At 38.4% G+C, this 6,377-nt stretch overlaps 1 protein-coding gene and 1 pseudogene across 1 annotated transcript in view; both read right to left on the bottom strand.

Annotated features, from left to right (window-relative positions):
• LOC102837706 (neuromedin-U receptor 2-like) overlaps nucleotides 1–6,377 on the bottom strand; it is a 45,749-nt gene that overhangs the window by 27,948 nt on the left and 11,424 nt on the right. The gene's annotated exons all lie outside the window — the stretch shown is intronic.
• LOC102842118 lies at nucleotides 3,421–3,779 on the bottom strand (annotated as a pseudogene).

The following is a 6,377-nucleotide window of genomic DNA, read 5'->3' on the forward strand; positions in this document are numbered from 1 at the left end:
CAGTAGAAGAATTGATGCTTTTGAGTTATGGTGTTGGAGGAGAATATTGAAAGTGCCATGGGCTGCCAAAAGAATCAATAGATCCGTTTTGGAAGAAGTGCAGCCAGCATGCTCCTTGGAGGCTAAGATGGCCAAACTTTGTTTCTCATACTTCAGACATATTGTCAGGAGGGACCAGTCGTTGGAGAAAGATGTCATGTTTGGTAAGGTGGAGGGTCAGAGAAAAAGAGGAAGACCCCAAGCGGGATGGATTGGCCAAGTGGCAGCATCAATGGGCTCTAGCGTGGCAACAATAGCAAGGCTGGCCCTGGATTAGTGTTTGGTTCTCCTGTGAGTCGTCACTGACTCCATGGCACCTAACAACAACAACAAGCACATAAACCCTGTATAGGGTCACTATGAGTTGGAACCAACCAGACAGTACTTAACAACAACATATGGTCCCAGGAGTAGATTTGATCCTATTAATTGAGCTATAAGGAGACAGATTCCAAGGCAAAGTAAAGAAGAAATTGGTGTAATTAATGTCCATGGAACAAATTGTTCTAAAAAGCAATGAGCTTCCTGGTCTAAATGGCATTTTGAGGGAATATCTTGAAGAGGTTATTTAAATTAAATCATCGTTGGGAGAGAGGGTCATTAAAAGTTTTCCCAAGAACTGGAGGTAGGGCTTTTTCAAGACAGGGGAATAAAACTCTTGGCAGACTGGCCATGTGGCACATGTGCCCGTGTCTCCTAGGCTGGGCACCTGATTTTGCAAAACTGAATAAATAGATCTTCACTCTTGCAAAAAAACAACAAAAAAGTTGCCCCAAGATCACATTAGAAGGTCCTGCATAGAATGTGTGAGAATGTGGAAAAAATTTCAAAACTATAAGAAAGACTGGGCTGACAGGTCAAAAAGAGACTACTGCCCTCATCATCCTTCAGGTGTGGAAAGCAACTCAGGTTTAGTTGCCCAAATTTCAACTAAGTGGTTGATTGGTATATAGAAAGAGCAACATTATTTGTGAAGTATGCTCACCATGGAATGGTCAAATACTCAAGATCAAAAGGGCAACATTTACCTCTGGGCAAGGTTCAGAGGGTTTGGGAAGAAGGGTAGGATGGGAATAGAGAACACAGGGAAGAAGTGGGATAACTATTGCTACGTGAGGGGATTGTAATCATTGAGATAAAAACAAAGTGTGGGATTTTTTTAATAGAAAACTAATGTTTATCTCTGCAAACTTTCACAATAAAAAGTTTTCGAAAAATTCAGTAAAGTTGTATAGAAAATGTGAAATGTTCTAAACATCACATGCAACAAAAACTAGATGACTACCACTACCAACTACTCTGAAAGGGATTATTAAAATAAAGTTGACCCTAAAGTTTCACAAATCAATGTCCTGTATTCCTAACAAAAATATGTCGCTAGTGCCCCCAAGTTGGTTTTGACTCATAGTGACCCCATGTACAACAGAATGAAATACTGCCAGATCCTGCAAAATTCTCATGGTTACAATTTTTGAGCCCATTGTTGGGGACACTTTGTCAGTCCATCTTGTCATAGTTCTTCCCCTTTTTTACTGACACTTCACTTTACCAAGCCTGATGATATCTTTCTCTAGGGATTGATAACTCTTAGAAACCTGTACAAAGACAAGAAATGAATTCTCACAATCTTCTAAGGAACTTCTAAGGGACAAACCAAGATTTGTTTGTTCCTCTGGCAGTCCATGGTACTTTCAAAATTCTTCTACAACATCTTCATTCAAATGCACTGATTTTTCTACAATCTTCTTTATTCATTGTCCATCTTTCACATGTATATGAGGTTGTTGAAAAAGCATGATTTGGGTCAGGTGCACCTTAGTCCTTCAAATGACATTTTTGCTTTTTAACACTTTTAAGAGAACTTTTGTGCCGATTTGCCTAATGCAATACATTGATTTCTTGACAGATGCTTTCATGAGTGTTGATAGTAGATTCAAGCAAAAATAAAGTGTATGCAGTTTCAATCTTTTCTCTGTTCATAATGATGTTATTTATTGGTCCAGTTATGAGGATTTTTATTTTCTTTACGTTGGGGTACAATCCATATAGAATGCTGTAGTCTTTGATCTTCATCAATATTTTAAATCCTCTTTGCTTCCAGCAAACAATTGGTTTCATATTCATATCTCAGTTGGCTAATGAAACTTCATCCAATACTGATGTCCTCCCTTAATTTTTTTTTTGCATTACAAAGAATCTTTACTTTTAAGTGATCACCAGTACATTAATACCAAGTAACAAGTTCTTCTGTAATAAGAGATACTAAAAGCAGCCCAAACTAGACTAGTACAGGTATCCTCCACTCTTCGAAAGTTCGCTGTATGCCGCTTTACATTTGCAAACACATATATCAGTGTCTATTTTTGATTAAAAGAAATCCAAAGAGGGTTTTTGCTCTAACTTTTTTTTTAAGCAGGGAAAGCAAAACTAGCAGTGTTTTACAGTCAGCCCTTCAAGAGATAGTGTGTACCCCAAGCAGCAAAGTGGCACCACCAAGCTCCTACCCTGAGAACCACACTCAGCATGTTTCTCAGCATCGGTCCAGCACAGTTTCGAGCTGTAATGGTGAACACTATGTATTAGTTTGATTTTAGGTTTTCTGAGTTATTTAGTATGATTTGATAGGCTATTTCTGGGGGGGTCTGGGAAAGCTCAAAATGTTTTCCCATATAAACTAACTAATTGTCTCTTCGATTTATACCATCTCAGCTTACGAATGTTTCACAGGAACATTCTACCTTTTGAAAGTGGAGGAAATCTGTATTTATTATTTTAATCCTTAAACAGAAAGAATTCTTTTTAAGGCTGGCTGCTGTTCAGACAAGTTACAAAACAGCTACTTACTACTTGTTTATTGATAAAGCCCCTGACCTTCAAGAACGCTTTGTTGTTATTGTTATGTGTTGTGGAGTCGGTTCCGACCCATAGCGACCATGTTCAGGGTTTCCGAGGCTGTAAATCTTTATGGGAGCAGAAAGCCTCATCTTTCTCCTGCCAAGAAAGCTTTAGGGAAATGAAATATTTAACCCATTTTTTCTTAAATAATTGTTTTTGTTGTTGATCCTAGATATCTAATAAAGAAAAGTCATACAGCTATATATGTTGCTTCAGCTAAAAATGGGAAAAGTGTGTACCCATTAAATGTGTAAGAAATATGAGGTAAAGGGATCAAATCTTTCGAACAGCTCTAGTCTATACAAAGTACTAGGTTTGCTCCTCTTCAAAAAGTAAAGGAACCTAACATAATAAACAGCAAACATAATGCCTTCTCACAAGACTGAAAAACTCTCAGCTTTGCTAAAGCTTCTTATTGCATGTGACAGCATCATTTTAGATCCATTGGCATTTTACCAATCCATGGCATAGTTGCATCCTTCTTCCCTATCCATTTATGCGGCAGTTTTCATGGATTTTTCTGGTCAGATGTCACAGACAAAAGTCAAGAGGTTATCCAGGATGTCATTGGTGTTCTACTGGAAATAGATTTGGAGGACAGCCATATTCTCCTGGGTCTCCTTCTCCACTTCAGCGCTGCAGCTGCCATGGGATCCCAGAGTCGCAGCTTCCTTGGCCTTGAACTCTTTCTCCCTTTGCAGGAGGCACTGTTCAATGTCAGCCTGTGCTTCTTGTTTGGTCTGCTTCAGTCTCTGGTTCTTTTGTTTGCGAACCTCTGACACCTTCTCCGCAGCACGCTTCTGGGCTTGCTGTAGCTGCTGAATGCCTTGCGATTGACTGGTCATGGCGATGGTGACTCTGAGGCCAAGGTGAGCCGCCGAAGTGATGCCACTTTCTTAATATAATCTAGCTACTTGGATCATTTGCTCAGCATGCAGATTGCATGTTGTTTTTGTTGTTAGTTGCTGTCAATTTTCACCAACACACAGCAACCAAAACACAATGAAAATTTATGCAAAACACAACGAAACATTTCCTAGTCATGAGACAATCTCACAATTATTGCCACACTTGAGCCCATTACTGCTGTCACTGTGCCATCTCATTGGGGTCTTCATCTTTTTCATGGATCCTACAATTTACCAAGCATGATGATCTTCTATAGGGACTGTTCCCTTCTGATAATATATCTGAAGTATGTGAGGCAAAGTTTGGCCATCCCTGCTTCTACAGATCATTCTGGGTGTACTTCTTCCAACAACAATTTGTTTGTTCTTTCGGCACTCAACCATACTTTTAATATTCTCCTCCAACACCATAACTAAAATGCATCAATTCTTCAATTGTCTTCTTTATTCATTGCCCAATCTTTACATGCATATGAGGCTATTGAAAATACCATGGCTAGCCAGTACACCTCAGCCCACAAACAAGCATCTTTGATCTTGAGCACTATAAAGAGGCCTTGTACAGCAGATTTACCTAATGCAGTACATCGTTTGATTTCTTGATTGCTACTTCCATGATTGTTGATGATTGATATATCTTTAACAACTTAAATATTTTTTCCATTTATTTTGATGTTACTTTTTGGTCCAGTGGTGAGGATTATTGTTTTCCTTACATTGTGGTGCAACCCATACCAATGGCTATGGATTCTGATCTTCATCAGTAAATATTTCAAGTCCTCTTCACTTTCAGCAAGCAAGGCTCTATCATCTGTATATCACAGGTTGTTAATGAAACTGCCTCCAACCCTGAGGACATATTCTTCTTCATATAATCCAAGTTCTCAGACGATTTGCTTAGCATACATATTGAATAAGTAAGGTTAAAGAATACAACGCTGGCACACAACTTTCCTAATTTTTGCCATCCAATCTTAACATTTTTCTGTTCGAACAGTTGCCTCTTGGTCTATGTACAGTTTTCTCACGAGCACAATTAAATGTTCCAGAATACTCAATCTATACAATATGGACCATTACATGTCATAATCCACACAATCTAAAGTCTTTTTTTCAGTTAATAAAGCACAGGTAAACATCTTTCTGGTGTATTCTGCTTTCAGCCAAGATCCATCTGACGTCAGCAATTATATCATTGATTCCACTTCTTTGTCTGAATCTAGCTTGAATCTCTGTGAATTCCCTGTCAATTGACTGTTGAAGGCATCTAGAAATTGTTGTTGTGTTAAATGTAATTGACTGAGTACTGACTCTTAGTGACCCTATGCACAACAGAATAGAACACTGCCCGGTCCCAAGCCAACCTCACAATTGTTGCTACACCTAAGCCCATCACTGCCATCATTGTGCCAATCCATCTCATTGAGGGTCTCCCTTTTTTATTCCTACCTTCCACTTTATCAAACATGACAGATAATATGTCCAAAGTATGAGAAATGAAGTTTGGCCATCCTCGCTTCCAAAGAGCAATCTGGCTGTACTTCTTCTAACTCAGATTTGTTTGTTCTTTAGGCAGTCCATGGTACTTTTAATATTCTTATCTAACACCGTAACTCAAGTGCATCAATTCTTCTACAGTCTTTCTTATTCACTGTCTAACTTTCATATACATATGAGGTTAATTAAAATATCATGCCTTTGGTCAGGCGCACCTTAGTCCTCAAACTGACATCTTTGCTCTTCAACACTTTAAAGAAGCCTTGTCCAGCAGATTTGCCTAATGCAATACATTATTTGATTTCTTGACTGCTGCTTCCATGACTGTTGATAGTTGATTTGAGCAAACTGAAGTCTTTGACTACTTCAGTCTTTTCTCCATTTATATGGATTTTGTTTACTGTCCAGTGGTGAGGACTTTTGTTTTTCTTTACATTGAAATACAGTGCATATCAAAGGCTGTAGTCTATATGAAAGGCTGTAGGTTATATCATCTGCATTAAGCAGGTTGTTAATGAGTCTTCCTCCAGTCCTGATGCTACGTTTTTCTTCATATAATTTGGATTCTTGGATTATTTGTTTAGCATACAGATTGAATAAGTATGGTGAAAGAAAATAACCCTGGTACACACCTTTCCTGATTTTAAACCATTCGGTGTTCCCGTGTTCTGTACAAACAACTGCCTTTTGGTCTGTGTACAGGTTCCTCATGGCACAATTAAATGTTCCAGAATGCTCATACTTTGCAATGTTGTCCGTAGCTTGTCATGATGCACAAATCTTTAGAAAAATTTTACTTGCATGCTATATTCATGATATCATATGATGATTTTCACATTCCATTGTATCACTTCGCGAAGGAATGGGCACAACAATGATTCTCTTCAAATCAGTTGACCAGGTAGCTGTCCTCCAAATTTCTTGGCATAGATGAGTAACAGCCTCCAAGTATCATTGGCTGTTGCTCAGATTCTCACTCTTGATATGGTTGAACATTGACTATTTATTTTTGGCACAATGATTCTATGTATTTCTTCC

Source organism: Chrysochloris asiatica, unplaced genomic scaffold, assembly GCF_000296735.1.
Source record: "Chrysochloris asiatica unplaced genomic scaffold, ChrAsi1.0 scaffold00057, whole genome shotgun sequence".
In the NCBI taxonomy this organism is placed as follows: Eukaryota; Metazoa; Chordata; class Mammalia; order Afrosoricida; family Chrysochloridae; genus Chrysochloris; species Chrysochloris asiatica.